General features: G+C 37.3%; 1 protein-coding gene across 2 annotated transcripts in view; it reads right to left on the minus strand.

The window, feature by feature from the left end:
- Positions 1-20,957, minus strand: part of apba2b (amyloid beta (A4) precursor protein-binding, family A, member 2b) — a 96,425-nt gene that overhangs the window by 67,499 nt on the left and 7,969 nt on the right. For both annotated transcript variants that reach the window (XM_079839066.1, XM_079839065.1), the window contains exon 2: positions 229-267. The gene's annotated coding sequence lies outside the window, so the exon portion shown is untranslated. The remainder of the gene's footprint in view (positions 1-228; positions 268-20,957) is intronic.

Here is a 20,957-nt window from a genome sequence, read left to right on the forward strand (position 1 = left end):
ACAAATCTATGGACCAGAGTATAAGAACACTTCATTTCTCATGGCATTATGAATTTCTCTTAAATCAGTTCCACAGTTCCACAGACTTTCACAAACGTTGCCTACCATAACATTTTATGTTTGAAAACTATTCCTTCCAATTCAGCGCACAAAAAAAGAAAAGGCCTGAATATGACGCTCAAAACAAGGGAGACATCCATCTGCATTCTCATTTTAAGAGACACTTACCGATTGTTGTAGGGTGAAGAATATCTCTCAGGCACAAAACTAGAAGAGAAAAACAAAGAGATGAATGAGAACATCACGACTGCACACAACACTCCAATCTGTCCTCACCTGCTAAAGAACATTACGCATTTTGTAAATAAAATAGTATGATTAATATTGTTTCTAATGGGAGAACCTTAGCTGTAAAATGACACACATTGTATTAAAAGACACACACATGCACACATTTGTGTCTGCTGGTAGAGTCACTATGATTTCCGGTAAGCTGCGAGTTTGATTGACAAATGTTTGTGACATCTAGTGTTTAAAGGAAAACAAGCTCGTTTTCCCTGGCATGTCTCACACTTTGACTCTGTTTGGAGCCGAGAGTTGATTTGCGTGCCATGATTACTGAGCACCAGCTCACAAAGAGGCTGATTCAATCAACAGTGCCACTGCTCTGGCACATTCTGAGGAGGGAGAAGGAGAAACAGGGACGTCCCACCCGAGACAAGTGATGCAGAGCAGACTCTCCGTCTGACAGTGTCACTTGTTCTCCTGTGGGGGTGCTTCTACACAAGCAGATGTTTTCCATTAGATGAGACTGATAATAACACCTCACAGTCCCCCACAGACTTAGGTGACTTTGGCAGTAATTTGTACACCTAATTGTAGAAGTGTCCTATAAATTTGTCTATTTCCTAAGAGACATGTGTCTTCCAGATGGACCGAGACAAACAAATTCAGATCTCATGTGAAGTGACGCTGTCCCACCCTATTTTATGCACCTGCCCCAAACACAATAAGGAGAAAATTCCCATAAGCTATAATCAACTGAGAAAGACGAGAACATCTTTATTTAACCAACAGAGAGCTCCCAAGGTAATGGAGACTTTGAGGCTTATGGCTAATGATTCATATAGCATTAGCTGAGGGAAATAGGAAAAATGAATGACGAGGAGTTGTTTGCACAGTTGCGCATCTTTTTGACATCTTGCTGGCAGATGCTGCTCTTTCAAATGCAGTTCAACAGCTACCGGTAAATCCACAGTGATAAGTAGAGTAAGAGGATTCAGCTCTATGGACAGATGGAAAGACAGAGGAAGGGGAAGTACAGTATGGGCACACTTTCTCTGCATTTTGAAGGAATTCTTCACCCAAAAATTAAAGTTCTGTCATCATTGACTCCCTGTTTTTTTCTTCTGAGGAACACAATAGGAACACAACATTTTTCCAGACTGTTAATGCTGCTCATTTCCATACAATGAAAGATAGTCATAGTCACACAGGCTGCATTTATTTGATAAAAAATACATAAAAAAAAAAAAAAAAAAAAAAAAAAAAAATAGATTAAAAAAAACAGTATTATTGTGAAATATTACAATTTAAAATAGCTTGATATTATTATATAATACAATTTATATAATATAACATAAAATGTAATTTATTCCTTGGATCCTGAATTCAACCATTACTCTAGTGTTACATGGTCATTTAGAAATCATTCTAATATGCTGTAAAATCACATAACATCACAAATGTCTTACTACCACTTTTGATCAATTGAATGCATCCTTGCTGAATAAAAGTATTAAAATCTAACTGACTGGTGTATATTCAAAATATATATGGAGCCATAATCATAACGCAAGTATATTTGGAATGACAATGACGGTGAGCAAATTAAGAACCAAAAATTTCCATTTTTGAGAGAACTATCCCTTTAACACTTATAGACACTTTTTCATAGACTTCCGTCATCATCTTTTTCTGTCTCTCCCTTACAAAGCTGTACCCTCAAAGCCATTTTTATAAAAGCTGCCATCTGGGGCGGAAGCAGGGTCTAAATTTCCAGCCAAATCCTGTCAAATGGCAGTGGCCGTGCTGCATGCCTATAGAGCAATGTGGCTAAAATCCCCTCCACCCCTGCAGACCTGCATTATGAGCACAGAAGGACAGAATGTAGGCACTGATGTCAGCATAAAGGCTCCATCGGGGAGGCTGCCTGAGAAAGACCACAAGGAGGATGAAAAGGACGAGGAGGGGGACATGATAGGTGAGCTGAGAGATGCTCTTGCCATCCATCCATCACTGGCCTTTGATTACAGGGGGGAAATGGTCCTTGTCAAGACACCATGACATTCCTGGCTCCGCTCAAAAGCCTTAATAGCCCAACTGTACTGTAAATAGCAAAAGCAGGCAGCAAGAAACACCTTTCTTTACCACATCATTGCTTTCTGAGCGTGTTTTGGTGTTAAAGGGATAGTTCAACTAAAAATAATTTTTTGTCATAATTTACTCACACTCATGTTGTTCTGATCCTGTATGACTTTTATTTGATTTTATATTTTTTTGGAACACAAAGGGTGAATTTTTAAAGAATATTCTGACTACAAAATGAAAGTGAATGAGGACTGGTGTTGTCAGGCTTCAAAAAGGACTTCTAAAAGTGTCCATATGACGTATACCCTATATTCCAAGTCTCTTGAAGTAGCTTTGTGTGACATACAGACCGCAAATTAATTATTCACTAGGGGTGTAACAGTAGAAGTCACCGTTCGGTATGTACCTCGGTTTTGGGGTCACGGTTCGATACGAGTTTGGTACAACAGGAAAAAGCAACAAATCCCCTTTTTTTTTTCATTTGTTTTGAACAGACAGTAGTGCAAATTACAGTTTACAGTTTGTTCTACCTAGCGGCATTTAGTCCCCTAGTTGGTACAGTAGAGCCTCCTTTAGTGTATTAAGCACTAGGCAGTACACACAATGCACGTTTGCATGTCATATTTTTTTGTAGTGCATATAAAAAAAACAAAAGGCATTTGGTCACAATCAGCTACAAAACTGAAAAGTATGAAAAGTCTGTGTAAAAATGCAAAATAAATAGAATAATGAAAAATAAAACTTGTACAGAGATTTGCGTTCTTTGCGCATGAGAGTTCATTAACATGCGGTGACAATGGCGGATGCAAAGTCCAATATTACGCCTTTTCAGGAAATCACATTAATATGAGCGAGAAGAAGAAAAGTGCCATCTGAGTCTACTCCAACTTTCTACTAAAAGACAGCGAGTGAAGTGGCACCTGCGGCTTCCCATTTCCAAGAAACGCATATTTCATCACTGTATTAGTATAGTGGGACTTCCATTACACGAATCGGCACAATGCCAAATGATTTTGTCTCATTATAACCGCGGAAACAACTTAAAATACTTAATACGTTATTTACAGATAGAGATAAGATTAAGACTTCCTTTGAAATTGTAAATGGTAGATTTTTATTTGTGACACTCACAATAGAAACAAAACATTGTGATTTTGTAAAATAAAGAAAACAAACAGGATGCCGTTTCCTTTCTGTGAAGTTAGTGAAGTGCATCACAAAAATGAATCGAAACTCAGGCTACTCAGAAGCTCTTGCATGCCTTCTGATCTCTTCTTTTAGGTTGGTGTGTGTAGATCATCTCTTCTTCTGCTGCTCTTTTTCCTGTTGTGACGGTTAGCAAGCAGCGTTGCATTACCGCGCGCCCCCTTTCTGGATGGAGTGTGGATCACCTGTTACTGACTGTGTTCATTGTCTGACTGTATGCACTGAACCGTGATGGTTCGGGACGAATACATGTACCGTTACACCCCTATTGATTATTAACTGATAAACTTCCCATTCAGTGGACTGTTGACTGACTAAATCATTGAATCAATGATACATTCAGATCAGAAAAAAGAACATTCATTCATACTAATTCAACTATTAGTTCACAAATCGGACACCATAACTCATGTTACAAGGTTCCTCATACAAAGGTATCACATGGCTAAAGAAGACCTGGAATAAAATTAGCTATATGGAACTTTTGTGACAAAAATACAACATACATAACTGTTTAAAGGTTTGGGGTAAGGGAGATTTTTTAATGTTTTTGAAAGAAATATTTTATGCTCACCAACGCTGCATTTATTTTATTCAAAAATACAGCAAAAACGGTTAATTTTAATATTGTTAATGTAATTTATTCCTGTGAATAACCATTCTTATGCGCTGATTTGCTGCACAAGAAACGTTTCTTATTATTATCAATGTTAAAAACAGTTGTGGAAATATTTTTGAACTTTGAACAATAGAAAGTTCAAAAGAACAGCATTTATCCTTGCTGAATAAAAGTATTTATTTTATTCAGCAATCACTAACCCCAAACTTAAGAGTATAAGTGCAGGAGCATAAGTATAAGAGTTTGGAACTACATGAGGGTGAGTAAATAATGTCATTATTAACTTGTAATGCTTTTAATAAACATTTTAACTGAAGCTGCCTCACATGAACCATGAAATCAAATATAATTTATTATGACAGAATCAACCTAAATACATCAGGTTACACCAACCCATGTTTAAAAGTCAAACCAGAAAGTAACAATTGCATGTTAAAGATTTTTGAAAATGACCTTTCATGTAGCATGTAACGTAGTATAAGTGAATTAAAACATCCTGCAAAGTTTTAAATCTGAAAGTGCCGCGTATATAAAGTTATTGTCTCTCAAAAGAAAATCCGGAAGCCGTTTCGTTGTGACGTAGCATCATAGCATCATAGCATCATATCGAGAAGACGCTGTGCTCTACAATGTGTTTATTGTGTCTCATTTTGTGTTAGTATCTGGCTAACTCAAGTTATTACGGTCTAACTGAAATACTACTGTAAATCAGCTGTGGACTCAGTATTACCCAAAACTGTGTCTATTAATGCAGATTGTCTGTCATTCTTACTACTTTGAGTAAAGATAAAGGATGGAGCAAGGTTTACGTTAATGTTTACATCAGCTGGGCTAACGTATGCACTGTTATTGATACAGTTCCCACAAGTGCACCGCAATACATTAGACACACACACACACACACACACACACACACACACACACACACACACACACACACACACACACACACACACACACACACACACACACACACACACACACACACACACACACAGGTTTGTTGATGGATATACAATTGTTCATGCTGATGGTGAGGAATTACCGTTGAAACATCTCATAATGTACCTCAAAATGAGTAGCATCACTGAGAAACTTCCTGCTCAAGGTTTGGTTTGAAAAATGAGTTCTTCCATTGTTTCATCATCGATTCGGACTCGCGCTGGGATTGATGTAAAAAACAACATCATCATTACTGTCTTTACAGTGTGAACTATTTGCTGAGCTTTAGTAACATGAAGCCTCCTGAACGGAGCTGGAGTTTGGTTATCGTAATATGGGCATTTGTTTTATGAAATACGTACTGTACGCGGTAGACCAATCACCACAGACTGGGCCGTTTGACCAATCAGAGCACAGTAGGCTCGTGGAAAGGAGGGATTTAGAGAGACTGATACATCCATCGAGCCGTTTGAGAATCATTGAACATTGTAGTGATGTGTAATGTATATTATGAGAAATTGAAACTGTTTTTTTATCTTTGATGCATGCATGTAAATGTAAACTTTAAAATAGCATAATTGGGGCACTTTAACAGTGTAGTTCTATGCAATCCTGCCACTTTTGAAGAGATCAAAATTCATGTCTCTAAAACGAATTGAATTTTAACAACTAGCACCATAGATCGCTGTGCATCGGCTCAGTGCTGAAGATGGAGGTAAACACATAGTCTATTTATGTCTTCAAAGGAGTGCTGCGCTTGGAGTGAAGAGTGACTACTGTCTGACTCAGGCTCCCATGGGAGGAGATAGTTTTTCAAGGAGAGCAGGAAAACAAGCTGTGCTTCTTGGCAAAGGCTATAGCATTGAAACCAGGCAATAGACACACCTTTTATCACACTAGTATAGGCGTTACCAAGTTTATTTTATGCTATGCGGCCTTTAGAAACGAACAATGTCAGAAAGCATCAGAGAGTTTGCTGCAGTAGATCTGATGCATGAATTCATATACAGAACTTTATTACAAGCCCTTTTGTCATCTATTCATCAAACTCAAGTGTCATATTTTGCCTTGTGGAAAACACTCTTTCCAATCCTGACAGACACTACAATCTTTGTACTTCTTGTTCGTCTTTCTGTTTGTTTCAAAACCTGCTGTTACAGTTTCAATGATGACAGATTCTTGCCAGTGAAACTATCTGAAACCAGTCATAAAGCTCTCTTAACTTTGCATGACAAAGAAAGGAAACGAATAGGTGCATGACAAGAAAGAGAATAGCTTTCAGTGTCATCAATAATCTCCCCAAAGCTCCAGGTGACTTCTGCTGAAATTAAGAGACCTACTAAACCTTGTTTGGATTAATATGATGATTATTCATGAATGTCAGACATAGCGTTCACAAACTCTGCCTCACAGTGTGAGGATTTGCTGCTGTCTGTGGTGCTGAAACACATTCAGATCACAGAAACAGAATTCGATAGGGATTTTCATGATTGGAAATTCTACTGTAGATCACATAAACAGCATCTGACTAGCGTCCCATAACATTGCATATATTATGGAGTGCATATTCACCTATTAGAAGTTGAGGTAAATTGCACAGAACATAAAAGGTTCTTCTTTTCCAATACCACACACTAAAAATGCTTAATTCTGCCTGATGTGACTCATTATTAAACCTTTAGTTTGGCTGGCATCCTAGAAAAATTGTTGAAACTTTGCAAAATGGCTAAAATCACTAACAGCAGATTCAAAGACATTTTTGCACCAAAAAATTTAATTCCGTCATCATTTACTATTATTGATATATATTTAAGAAAAAAGAAAATATAAGCTCGCTGATTCAGTTCTCAAATTTAACCAAAAGACTTTAGATACACCAAGATTTATTACCTTTATTTAACCAGGAAAAAGACTCACTGAGATTAAAATCTCTTTTGCAGGAGTGTCCTGGCCAAGATAGGCAGCTGAGTTTGCATATACAATTCAAAGTTCCATATAAACATAAAACATGCAAACAGTTAAAAACATTTACACACCATTCATTTTTAAAATAACTACAAGTCACCAATTCTTTTAGCTTCATCTCTGTCTGGAAAATTCCAATCCGAGGTGGCGGCATATTTGAAGGAAGTTTTACCAAGCTCTCATTGGCGGCTGGTGATAATTATTTTTTTTTGAGGGGGGGGGGGGGGGTTTCTTCTTCAAATAAATACAAAGCAGTATCAAGATGCATGTTGACTAAATTCAAGCATTAAAGAGAAAACAGTGTCTTCACTTTTATCTTTTTACACATTCATTTCCCACATATAATTGAATGAGGAAAGGAAAAACAAAAGAATAAAAGAGCATGTTGACTACTTGAACATAAATTTTGCTCTCCTTTCTTTGTGGCCAGCAAATTTCTCAATGACTCTGATTAAAGTCAGTCATCTCAGTAGTGTCATGACGTTTGCATTTTTCAGTCAGATATTTTAGGTCTCTTACCCCCGTTGTTGTCCACAAAACTTCAGTACTGACACTTTGAAATAAAAGACAGGGGAAGCAATAAAGGGCATTGATAACAACACATCCAGCCAGCCACCTAATTTATGTTTCTCATACCAAGCGCGTGAAGCTCAGAGTGCAGCTTCATCCTCTGTCTCCGGCCTGCTGCTGGATTTGTAAATCGCGTTGGTCCGGTTCGGGATCCTTTATCCTTTTTTTTTCTTCCAACGAACGCCTTGTGAAAGAATTTGGTTTAACTGCTGCCATCTCTACGAAAGTGATCATCCTAACAAGGTTTTGGCGGAGTCGGAGAGACTGTGTCGCCCGCGCACTAGGGATGGGCGATATGGACTTAAAAATGTATCCCGATATTTTCTAGTATTTATTGCGATAACGATATCAATGACGATAAATGTAGTATCATTCCCCATGTTTTTGGATACAAGTGAGAGCTGCATGCATTCTGCATGCAGACTCAGAAAAACAAATGATCTTACTTAAAACGTACCTGTCATCAAATAGGCTCCTATAATACATAATATATATACATTTATTTTTTTTATGTAAAATTCCACACCAGCCTTTTCAGAAATGGAAAAGTTGCAGATATAATTGTCTTCTGTAAAAGTGCAGGTAATGTTTAAATAGTGCAACTGTGCTGAAAAACATCACACAATACAAACAATAATAATTCAAATCAATTACAAGTTTTAAATGTAAACCGATTCTGTATTCATACACTCATGGTGCAAACAGTGGTAAAAATAGCAGAAACAGCAAAAGTAATTATCCCAACCATGTCTTCAGATTACAAAAAAGTTACAAATAAGGATTTAATTATAGAACTTCAGTCATTTGAGTTGATAAAATAATACCACGAATTCTTCAACTAATAAAAATCAACTGCACTAAGGATTAATGAGCTTCTGGGTTCATGAATATTAATCACGTTGTCAGCGCTCATTCTAACTGATTTGCTGAAATCAAAACAGGCACAGCCTATGAGATTCCCGTTTGGTTTGTGCATTCGTCTCTTCCTGTTCACGAAAGGCTGAATAATTCCAAATAAACACCTTTATTTTACAGGAAAATACAACAAAGGATATTGTTTACATGTAGCACGTCAATTCTGTGTTGTGTAAGACTCTCTCGCTCTCTCTTTGAGTGTGTGTGAAACACTGAGCGCTCTCAGTCGCGCGCCTCACACTAGTGTTTAATGTGCGTCAAATACACTGCGCGCATTCATTGAGATGAACTGAAATAGTGTGCTTTACCGATCGATTGAGACGGAGCGAATCTCTTAAGCGGTCGGTCCAAGTGCTCAGCGAGTGAAAATACATCTGTCTGTACAGGTTCAGATTGCCCTCAGGTAGCCCCTCGTTTAGCTATGAACTCTTCCACAGCTCTGCACGTGAGATGCGGATTCAGTGCCGCCGCTCCCATCACGCGCTCCGCGTAGGGCACCAAGTGCTGCGGGGAGCACCACAAGAAAAGTTCATATATACTAAGTGACGAACGCAGCCACCACGGCCATCATAAAGTAATAACGCTTAGGGCATCAACACGGCCAGCGACGGCACTGTGCGGATGGGTCGCGCCATCAACTAGGCTTTATCGTTATTATCGCGGGAAGACAAATTCTTATCGTGGGGAGAATTTTTACCGGTATATCGCAAACGATAAGATATCGCCCATCCCTACCGCGCACTTTCGCTTTAGTGGCCAAGAGCGTAAAATTGAATGACAGGTGACGAGAACCAATCAGATTGGATAAAATAACACGCATTCAATTCTGATTCGCCAAGGACGCAGCGACCTGCGTCCGGAGGAGGATCTTTAAGAAACCAATTAGAGACCAGCTTCAGGTCACATCCTGCCCATAGATTTTTGAACTCAGATAGACATCCATTTGTCCGGCGTCCCTTGCCCATGAAACCGCATGAAACATATTGAAGAACATATCAAATAGTTAACCGATCAAAGCCAGTTTTTATTAAATGCTGAGGCTCTTACTAACAGCCAGCACATCGAATGAGTAAACTATTTTATTTTTATTTCATTTTTATATCATTTTTGTATACATGTATATTTCTGGAATTTTGATGGGGGCGGCGCGCCAGCGCCCTCTATTGACAAGCCGCCACTACTAGATCGTATTACTCATGGGAGGAAGTGCAACACTAAATATGGTACTTCTAAATAAAGAGCAAATCACCAATTTTTACATTTAGGACTGCAAATGGGGATTGACTGGACCAACATAAAATATAAGCTTTTTTAACACTATTTGACAGTTCATGTCAGATGTTGTTGCTGTTTTGAAATCAATTTGAGTGTGGCTAACAGTTTTTGAGATTTCAGGATTTCCCAATTCAAATAGAAAGGATTTGGCCTTGGATGTCAGAAATTGCAAATATGGCCATCAAGTGAACAGACTTTGGTTTAACTCAATCGTCCAGTAGCATAATCATCTTTTTTCTTCACACAATGCCATATGGCTACTATAAACTGACAGTGTACAGGAAAGAGTTGTGTGAAGATTCTTAAATTCTCCTTTTGTGATGCACTGAAAAAAAACAACAGCATGCCGGTTTAGAAATGACACAAGGGTGAGTAACTGATGACAGAATTGTCATTCTGAGTTTGAGAAAAAAGCAACTTCAGTACTTATTAACATCAGTTTAAGAAAATGAAGTTTAGTGGTGTAGTGGTGAGTAATTAGACATCTGCTGCCAGAGGCCAAAGGGAATGACCTGGATGAATAATGTTAATCCAGGTCATTTCCGTTACTCTTTCATCTGTATCTACCTCTGTATCTCTTTTGTACAAATTCTCTCTCTTTCTCACTCTCTCTCTCTCTGCCTCCGTTTTATTCAGATGGCCATTTCCCTCTCTTTGTTCTGAAGTATGAGCACTGGCTATAGTCTACCAGCCATCAGTAATGTACCAGACCTGCTGACATCCCAGCAGCCACAGCACAGGAGGTTCTGCTGGAGGGAAGAAAATCTATTGTCATTGATCTCCTTCCTCACATAGGCTTCCCTTACAACACACTTTTCATTTTAAAGGCTTGCATAAGCCCCTTTCCCCTGCCATTTACACCCTCTCAACCCCTATATAAGGTTACAGGCTGCTGTGAGCTTGTCTGCTAGAGCAAAGCTGTTCTCTATGCTGTAGCAATGCATGGGATTGTCTACCAGCAAGACACTGTGCAACTTAAATGCAAAAGGGGATAATAAACAGTAAACACCCACAATGGGTCAAGATAATCTGCATTGATTTGTAGCAAGTTTTCAGGGGATCAAGAATGAGCCTATTAAAGAGTGCCTTTTCATCCACTGTCTTTGTCAGAATTTAAAAATATTTTAGTGAACTACAGTCAAACCAAACATTATTCAGATACCAGATATATTTTTTACTAGTGCAGGACACTATAGTAAATTTATGTAAGTGATGATAGAAAAATAAAGTAAACTGTGACATATTATTCCCAAAAAATATTCATACAGTGGACTAACAGTAAAATGTATTAAAATTTGGGACCAAAATTATTCAGACACTTTGACCTGACCATGTTTCGCTTAAGTGTTTTTTTCTTTTATCGCTAATGCGACCTTTTACACCACAGACTGAACAACATTAAGCATTGTTTAATTGGTTGACCTAAATTGGTATTATCTAATTGTGTACTTAAATTTAACAGCTGACAGCTGATTGGTTGATTGTAATCCCTAACAAACCTTTCTATCGAAGTTATCTGACATTATCAAGATGAATTTGTTCTGACACAGTTTAACTCGGAGCTCTTATCATATTTTATTACCATTGTCTAAACTATAGCAAATAAACTGATAATGTGAGAAAATGTTAAAGGTGTCTGAATACATTTTGGTTTGACTGTATATTTCATATTATGGTACATTTGAAATATTATGCATTATATAAATGAATAAATACATATTATATATTATTTTAAATAGTATACATTATGTAAACATAAAAAAGTTATGACCTCAGTTTATATTATTTTACATTTTTAACATTTAAAAAAAAAAATATATATATATAAATGTATACATTTATTAATCATATACAATCATGAATAACTCGTTACATTTGTCTTGAAATTAAACCCTAATTTTTGTGGGCATTATGTTGATCACATACTGTCTAATAATGATTTAAAAGTCATCTGTTAACTTTAAAATGGCTTATTTCAATGCTCTACTTCAACCAGCAAAGTTGCCAATGCCGGGACGAGACTATGACCCTCTGTGGTTCATCTATTAACACGTGCTTTGTTGTAAAGCTTTTAAAGCAAAGCTGAAAAGAGGAGATCGAGGCCTGAAGCATTTTTGCAGAGAAGCATGGAGTTGTTAAAGCAATTACATCTACACAGTATACACAGACCTGTCAGCAGGCATTGCGATTGCCATTCATTTATTCCCAAAGGCTTAAGAGCATCAAATATATGCCAGATATTAATGATGCATGTTGTCTGTTCAAGCCAAGGACAGTCCTCACTTTAAAGATCCGATGGGCTTATTGACAGAAAAGAATCTCAAACCAATAAATATGTTTGTGTGTGTATGTGGAGTCTGTGCCCAATTTATCCAGTCAAGGATGTGTTGGGATCCTCCAACTTGGATAATTTTGTGCAACTACAACGAATCCATTTTGGGATCCATTAGTCAGACCAACACCTGAGATCTACATACTTTCCCCGTCCAAATGACAGCTCCATCTCAACATAAAGAGTAAGACCACCCGTGATCTGTAAAGCTGAGAGAGTGCGTGCCTCTGCCTCATTCTTGAGCTAATGTCAGACTCAGCATATAAAAAAGGATTTAGCTTTTCACAGATGACTAACTCTCAGAAATCTCTTGAATCTGGATGTTACCATCTCCAGATTGTCTCTCTGTCTAATGATATGAGCCTCAACAAACTGCTTATCCTCCGGCACTGATTCCAGAAGAATCAGAAGATACAAAACTATTGAAAAAGTTTGAAAGAAACTCACAAAATTGCAGAAAATGTCTGCTCTCGTATTTAATATCTCCAACAACTACTGGTCTATTTGGTAACGGCACAACAAAGTGATGCCTTCTAAATATCCAACAGTCTCTCACAACCAATTTGTACGTATTTGTATGAGGTGGCTAATTTGTACGAATTCGTACAACCTCACTCATATGAATTCGTACGATATGTCTAAACCGCAGTGACGGGTAGGTTTAGGGGCGGGGTTTGAGGTTAGGTAATTCGTACGAAATCATACGAATTGGGCAACTCGTTTATTTTTCTCCATTAGGTCACCTGATGGGGTTTTGGTTTTCTTGCCACTGTTGCCTCTGGCTTGGCGTGCTCAGTTGGGGACACTACATTTTTCTAAATTTTTCAACTAAATATCCAAATAAATCTAATTATTAAACTAAATTAACCATATAAACTAAATTACTGATCTAATTACTGATCTAAAGCCCACACTGTCACTGTATGATAATTGAAATGAACTTATGACATAACCGTTTTCTCCAGAACGGCTAGACGGCTGAATAAAATAATGCTGCATTATTTTCCTGTTTAACACTGTAAAGCTGCTTTGAAACAATCTGCATTGTTAAAAGCGCTATATAAATAAAGTTGACTTGACTCGTCAAATACGTAAGTTTTAGCAAAAATTTTACAAAAAGTGAGCTCGTACAAATTCATATGAATTAGCCACCTTGTAAAATACGTATATGAATTGCTGTGAGATTGGGTTGAAATGTCAAATGATGATTTAAAGGTGCAGTGTATAATGTTTGAGGATCTATTGACAGAAATGCAATACAATATACAGTATATACCTATGTTTTCAGTGGTGTACAAAGACCTTACATAATGAACCATTATGTTTTTATTACCTTAGAATGAGCCATTTCTATCTCCGTACACCTTGGGTCCCCTTGCAGTGAAGTCACCATTTTGCACCGCCATGTTTCTACAGTAGCCCTAAATGGACAAACTACTCTCTGCTGTCTCAGACGATGACATCTTTGTCCTGTGTCGGCCACCGCATGTGCTTCGAAAGGGAGGGGTGAACGGTTGCAATTCGCAAACTCACCGCTAGATAACGCTAAAATGTACATAGTGCACCTTTAAAAACAAAAACACACTCAAACTTGTTCAGTCTCAATCTCTAAAATATCAAATACATTTATTCCCAGGCTTCTTTAAGAGTGTTTTCACCTGTGTTAGTTTAAAGTTACACAGCAGAACCTGCTAATAGCTAAATCAATGACCATATATCTGTTTATGGACATAATTTCATAGCAGACATATTCAGAAAATGCATCATGTTTTGTGGCAGAAGCAAAAAGAGGCTACAGCCTTTTCACACTGAGCAATGAAGGGTAATTCCAAAACAAACCCCACATTATTTAATATGACTCAATCAACCTGACAACATTCTGCTACATCAAGTAACATTTAAAGTTTAATATGTTTATTAAACCATTCTCTTTTTGGGGACTGGCTGGTCCCCACAACGCAGGCAAAATCTGACCCACTGATGAACACACATCCTTCTTGAAACTAAATCAATAAATCTTTAACTCACACAGACCAGATGCTACATATAAGCTGTAATACCCAAGGGAACCATTTAAAACAAGTATTAATTTTCCCCACCATTTATTCTCATATACTTTCTCTTTCTACTTTGTGTAATTATCCTGGAAGACTTAGAGTTCTTCTAATGATTGAAACGCGTTTAGCTACGCTGTTTGAAGCTGGACATGAACTACATCAGTTTGTGGAAGCTTACACTGTGTATATGTAAGGGATAATGAACAAAAAACAAAATTCATAGACATCATATCTGTACATTGTTTTAAAGCTTCTGCTAAGAAAAAAAAATCTATAACAATGTACAAAACAATCAGCCTAGCAACAAGACGAACACTACAACAATATTGCAGCAATACTAATAGTGAAGTCCTCTGCTGTTTTTAGCAGCACAGATGAGCTCTGATATATAGTGTTGCCATGGACAACAGTTAAGATACTGAAACATTCCAGCGCTAAATGGTACAATTGATCAATGAGAATTGAGCAATCCAGGGATAGTTCACCTAAAAATAAAAATTCTCTCTTTATTTACTAACCCTCATGTCGTTCCAAACACATATAACTTTCTTTCTTCTGCTGAACACAAAGATATTTTGAAGAATGTTGGTAACCAAAGTTTTGGTCACCATTGACTTCCATTGTAAGAACAAAGTATATTTTTATTTTCTACAGTAGACATACAGGTTTGGAGTGAAATGAAAGTGAGTAAATGATGCCAGAACTTTGGGTGAACTATTCCTTTAACATGAAACTACAACTACGAAGAGTCTTTGGGAAAACAGAAAAAAAAAAAAATTACAATACGAGAGTGTGTAATAGACATTGATCATGAATGTCTAAAGATTTTTTTAAAAGCACGACTTCTTTGAAAGTTTTTCACAATGGTTAATGTATGACGTATAGAAAATGTGATATGTGTTTACTGCTACATACTGTATACACATCTTTTAATATTAATATGACTGCAAATCTAGTACAATGATAAGTATATATGAAGTCTTAATTTCATACCAAAGTTGTACACCCACCCACGTATGCAGGTCTAAATGTCTATATACACTAAGTGCTGGCAGCAGCTGCATATATCGTGTGGTATGTTGAGGGAGACTAAAATTACTGCCTCATCTAAATGCTAATAGAATGCGATCTCTCAGAGAAACTGGCCAGCTAATGATCAGGCCCATTGAATACACTGAAAGCTTAAGTGCTAATAATGATATAACTGTGAGGGAAAAACAGCAGATAGAAAAACACAGCACCTGCAGATCGCCTAGTGACCTTGGCTTTCATGCTCACACGCATACATTTGCTTCTGACAAGATGACACGGTAGATGCCGATGTGGGATTTTCCTTACCAGCAGGATTTCGTTTTGTAAAACAACTGATGACAACCTGCCATCTGCTGCCCTCCCAGTAATCAATAGTGTGTCCATGTTCCGATGGATCCATAGACAAATGCGGCCTTCAAGTACTCCTGGAAGTTTCTTCTCCAAAAACCACACATTTAGTCAGAATAAAAATGACACTTTGTGCAATTTAATATCTTAGTGCCAGTGCAGAATGAAGTTTGTATGTATATTTTATGCGTTATGACATGTAAAACGAGATATACCCACACTGTAAAAAAATATTGTTAGTTTAACTTAAAAAAGTACATGACATGGTTGCCTTTTTGAGTTCATTGAAATTAAACATTTGAGTTAATTCAATGAAGGAAATTGGTTTAATAAAGAGAAACTCAAAATATTATTGTATCTGAACCAAGTCAAGTCAAGTCAACTTTATTTATATAGGGCTTTTCACAAAGTAGATTGTTTCAAAGCAGCTTTACAGTGTTAAACAGGAAAATAATGCAGCATAATTTTATTCAGCCGCATAGCCACTCCGGAAAAACATAAATAAAAAAATGTTTTGTGATAAATCATGAAAATAGCACAATTTGGCATGTTTCACTGCATTATTACAAATAAAACACACAATTATGCAATATGCTTACAAAATCTTTTAATAATATTTGAATAAAGGGTGATGTCGATTCTCAAAAATGTGAATTGTATTAACTCAAATTTTTAATTTCAATGAACTCAAAATTTCAAGGCAACCAGGTAACTTACTTTTTTTAAAAAACATTTTACCGTGCAGCTGCAGAACTGCAGCGACAGCAGTTTCAGACCAGAAACCACAGGGCGGAAGTGAGAGACGTAGCTTATACAGTTAATAGAGTTGCGTTACCTATACACGTAATGTTCTTTTATTAAATGAGCTGTTTTCACATGGATTTTGATCAGATCGATATCTAAAATATTTAACAACAATACTTTAAAATAAAGTCAGTATTCTATTTATACTGTACATGCATAAGATATCATGGTGAACAAAGAGCATTTTTTTAATTAGCATGAACTAATTAAGCTAGTGAGAAAAAATACTTTCAACTTTTTGATTTTGAAATTTAAATATATTAATAAATGTGTAACTGTAATGCAAAATGTTTCCCATTGGACTGTCTGTGATTATGTGATAATATTATTATTATATTATTATGTTCATGTTGTTACAAATAGTAGCTACTTAAAGACACAGAGTTCATTCATTTAAAGGGTTAGTTCACCCAAAAAATTAAAATTCTGTCATTAATTACTTACCCTCATGTCGTTCGACACCCGTAAGACCTCCGTTCATCTTCGGAACAGAAATTAAGATATTTTAGTTGAAATCTGATGGCTCTGAAAGGCCTCCATTGGCACAATGGCACGGTTCACTCTCAAGACCCTTAAAAGGTACTAAAGACGTCGTTACAAAGTCCATATCACTACAGTGGTTCTAAAATAACACAAAAAAAACCTAAATAACGACTTACATAGTGATGACGATTTCAAAACAAGGCATCATGAAGCTTCGAAGCGTTATGAATCAGTGAGCCGAATCATGATTCGGATCGCGTGTCAAACCGCCAAACTGCTGAAATTTGGCGATTCAAACCGCTGATTTGACTCGCTGATTCATAACGCTTCGAAGCTTCATGATGCCTTGTTTTGAAATCGTCATCACTATGTAAGTCGTTATTTAGGGGTTTTTTGCGCACAAAAACTATTCTCGCCGATTCATAAAGTTATTTTAGAACCACTGTAGTGAGATGGACTTTGTAACGACATCTTTAGTACCTTTTAAGGGTCTTGAGAGTGTAAAGTGCCATTGAGCCAATGGAGGACTTTCAGAGCCATCAGATTTCAACTAAAATATCTTCATTTCTGTTCCGAAGATGAACGGAGGTCTTACGGGTGTCGAACGACATGAGGGTAAGTAATAAATGACAGAATTTTCATTTTTGGGTGAACTAACCCTTTAATATCAAACATACTGTATTTAATCAATGCAAAGCCTTGAAAAAGTGAAAAATGCCATGATATAATGGGCCTAAAGAGTCAACAGATTTTGTTTTAAAGGATTAGTTCACTTGAACTTAAATGAAAATTTCCCCATGATTTACTCACCCTCAAGCCATCCCAGTGTATATGACTTTCTTTTTTCTGATGAACACAATCAGAATTATATTGCTAAATATCCTGACGCTTCCCAGCTTTATAATGGCAGTGATGAGATCCTTTGAGTTTGAAGCTCAAAAAAGTGCATCCATCTATCTTAAACATACTCCACACGGCTCCGGGGGGTTAATAAAGACCTTCTGAAGTGAATCGATGGGGTTTTGTAAGAAAAAAATATCCATATTTAAAACTTTATAAAGTAAAATATCTGCCAGACCACCTTCTGTATTCAACTTATGGAAAAGCGTAACTGGCGCGACGCATGACGTCAGACGTAGCAGAACTGCGAGAGGCGTTACGCTTTCTGCGTAAGTTGGAAGGCGGTCTGGCGGAAGCTTTTTATTTTACCTGTTGAGTACGTTCATGATGGATGGATGCACTTTTTTGAGCTTCAAACTCAATGGACCCGTCAAAGCCATTATAAAGCTTGGAAGCATCAGGATATTTATTAATATAATATAAATATAATAATATAAAATAGGATGCTTGGGGGTGAGTAAATCATGGTTTAAATGTACTATTGGTTTTCACACAGAGAAACACATGCTTCACTTGTTCAAGACTTAGTATTAAATGAATGTTTATCGTTTTGTCTTGGTGTGTGGGGACGGGGGGGGTTGTTGTGGGTGGTCAGTGTACCGGCAACATGTGAGAAGAACCGGTACGCAAGAAAGAGTGAGGGTAATATTAAAATTAAAATATAAAAGTGCGTACCAGCACACTTCGAGAACTGTCTGTGTCTGATTCAAAGTGTACAGAATGCTAGATCTAACAATCCGTAACTGACGAAAATAACCGTCATTTTTACCCTTCCGGTCAAATATTGCGCTGCAAAAATCAATAACAGCTTTATGTTGTCAATGCTGCTAAATGACCATGGTATAAGCAGGATAATCCATAGCTGTGCCTTAATTTTTTTGAATGCATGATTTTGAGGTGGTTCTTTTCCTCCACGTCATGCATTAAAATTGTTTAATGCACAGCTAGCCATGGATTATCCCTTACTTAAATAACTGAACTAAACTAAAATACATGTCATTACTTCAAAACTAAATAAATGAAAAATTAATTTAAGTTTTAGATTTGTAATATTATAAAACTTGAAACCTGTTATTGCTATCTAGTTGCATTTTCATGAGACCGTGCTGAGAAATCAAACAGCATTAGACAACTTTAAATGTTTCCAGTTAAAGCATTAAAGGTTTAGGTTTACCCCGTAACTGACCGGCCAATTGGCGTCAGCATTCTGACATAGAACCCGGAAGCGCTGCGCTGTGGATACATTGTAAACTGGCACAGAAGAGAAGAAATTCTTCAATAATGTCATTATTTTTGTTTGTTTTTTTGCGCAGAAAAAGTATTCTCATTACTTCATAACATTAAGGTTGAACCACTGTAGTTACATGGACTATTTTAACAATGTCTTTACTGCCTTTCTGGGACTTGAAAGTGGTCATTGCGTTGTTGTCTATGGAGGGGTCAGAAAGCTCTCGGATTTCATCAAAAATATTTGTGTTCCAAAGATGAACGAAGGTCTTACAGGTTTTGAACAGGGTGAGTAACTATTTTTTGGGTGAACTAACCCTTTAATTTTAGCAGCCTTAAAATACTAAAACTAAAATAAAAAACTAAAGAAACTAACAATGAACTAAAACTAACAATGATATAGTGAAAATGGACCAAAATGAAATGTAATTGACTAGACAAACTGAAATAAGACATAAATAAAAAATACAAAATAAAAAAAACATATAACCTGTTTTAAGTTCAAACTAATGGCTTGTTTCTTCCACTGAGCGGTACAGTACAGTACGATTCGGAACGGAACGGAAAGCCCTGATCCGGCTTGCGTTTCCACCGCCAAAAGTCCCCTTACTTGATAGGTGTGGAAGGTAGCGATCAATGTTATTCTCACACTACGTGTTTTAACTGTATATTAAAAAATGGCGCCACTTGTGTTGTCATTCCTCTTGTAGCATGCGTAAGTGACAATTCTCTGTCAACCATTCAACGTTATGCAGTGAGTCTAGCTCCACCCTTTAGGTACCGGACTACTGTGCTAGGTACCCCAATGGAAGAAAGGGTCCCAAAAAAATGGTATGGTGCAGTTCGGTATTTTGGTGCCAACTTCTGACAAACGAAACGGAAATAATTGCGTACAAAACTGTACTGTACCATACCGCTCAGTGGAAACAAGGCATTATAGAGTTTGCCAACTTTGTGGTGGTGTGCATGTGCGAAATACAATCTGCATTCCAACATTGATCTCGGTACATCAATCCACAATGGAGGGATGATAATGGGACCTGATTGTGGTCTTTCCAGATAGTTATGGATGAAAACAGACATTGGGACAGGGAGATTTGTTCGCTCTTCACCTGTGGTCCCATTAGTTGGTGAATCCTCCATGTTATTAAAGACTGAGAGCAAGAGTAAATGGATCGTCTGATCTCATTCCATTCAGTCCACTGAGTGTGGACTCATTCAAATGGAGACAATGGAGCCTGAACTGGGTAAAATCAAGTTAGCTCATTTAAATGCTAATGTACATGGATCTGAAATGGCGCGAGGCTAGCTGTGCGGCAGCTAAAGGGAAAAGATGCATCACCCTTTCCCAGAGCTATACTTGGTCAGGATGCATTACTTGCACTCGTTGTGTTTTAGAGGCAAGACTTTGCCACTCCTCAAACTGTAAATGACTCCAAGGACGATTCATCGGTGCTACTCTAAATGTAGGTGGGAAGTTAGGCTTACATAAATATAAATCTTCGATCTGACTACAGCTACACACATTTATTCTGTCAATGAGTCAGCCCTTGGTATATGAATAGCTGAAAACAGACACTGCGGAGATTTAAGGTGCCGTTGTCCCAGTAGGGACGAGCCTTCGTGACCTTCAGACTGCAGTAAACACCGGCAGCTATAGCACAAGCCCAAATGACCCGTCACAAATATCAACAGACCATCATCTCTTAACAAAGAATAGGTCAGTGCAGCCTTTCCTCCATCAGTAAAGCACAAAACACTCACAACTACACACACACACACACACACACACACACACACACACACACACACACACACACACACACACACAAACACACTACACATGCCATTCTCTCATCTCTTATCTTGTCTAAAAAATAATGATTATTTAGATTTGTTTATCAAGTATAGA

The sequence above is a fragment of the Gobio gobio genome (assembly GCF_949357685.1).
Source record: "Gobio gobio genome assembly, chromosome: 2".
Taxonomy (NCBI): domain Eukaryota; kingdom Metazoa; phylum Chordata; class Actinopteri; order Cypriniformes; family Gobionidae; genus Gobio; species Gobio gobio.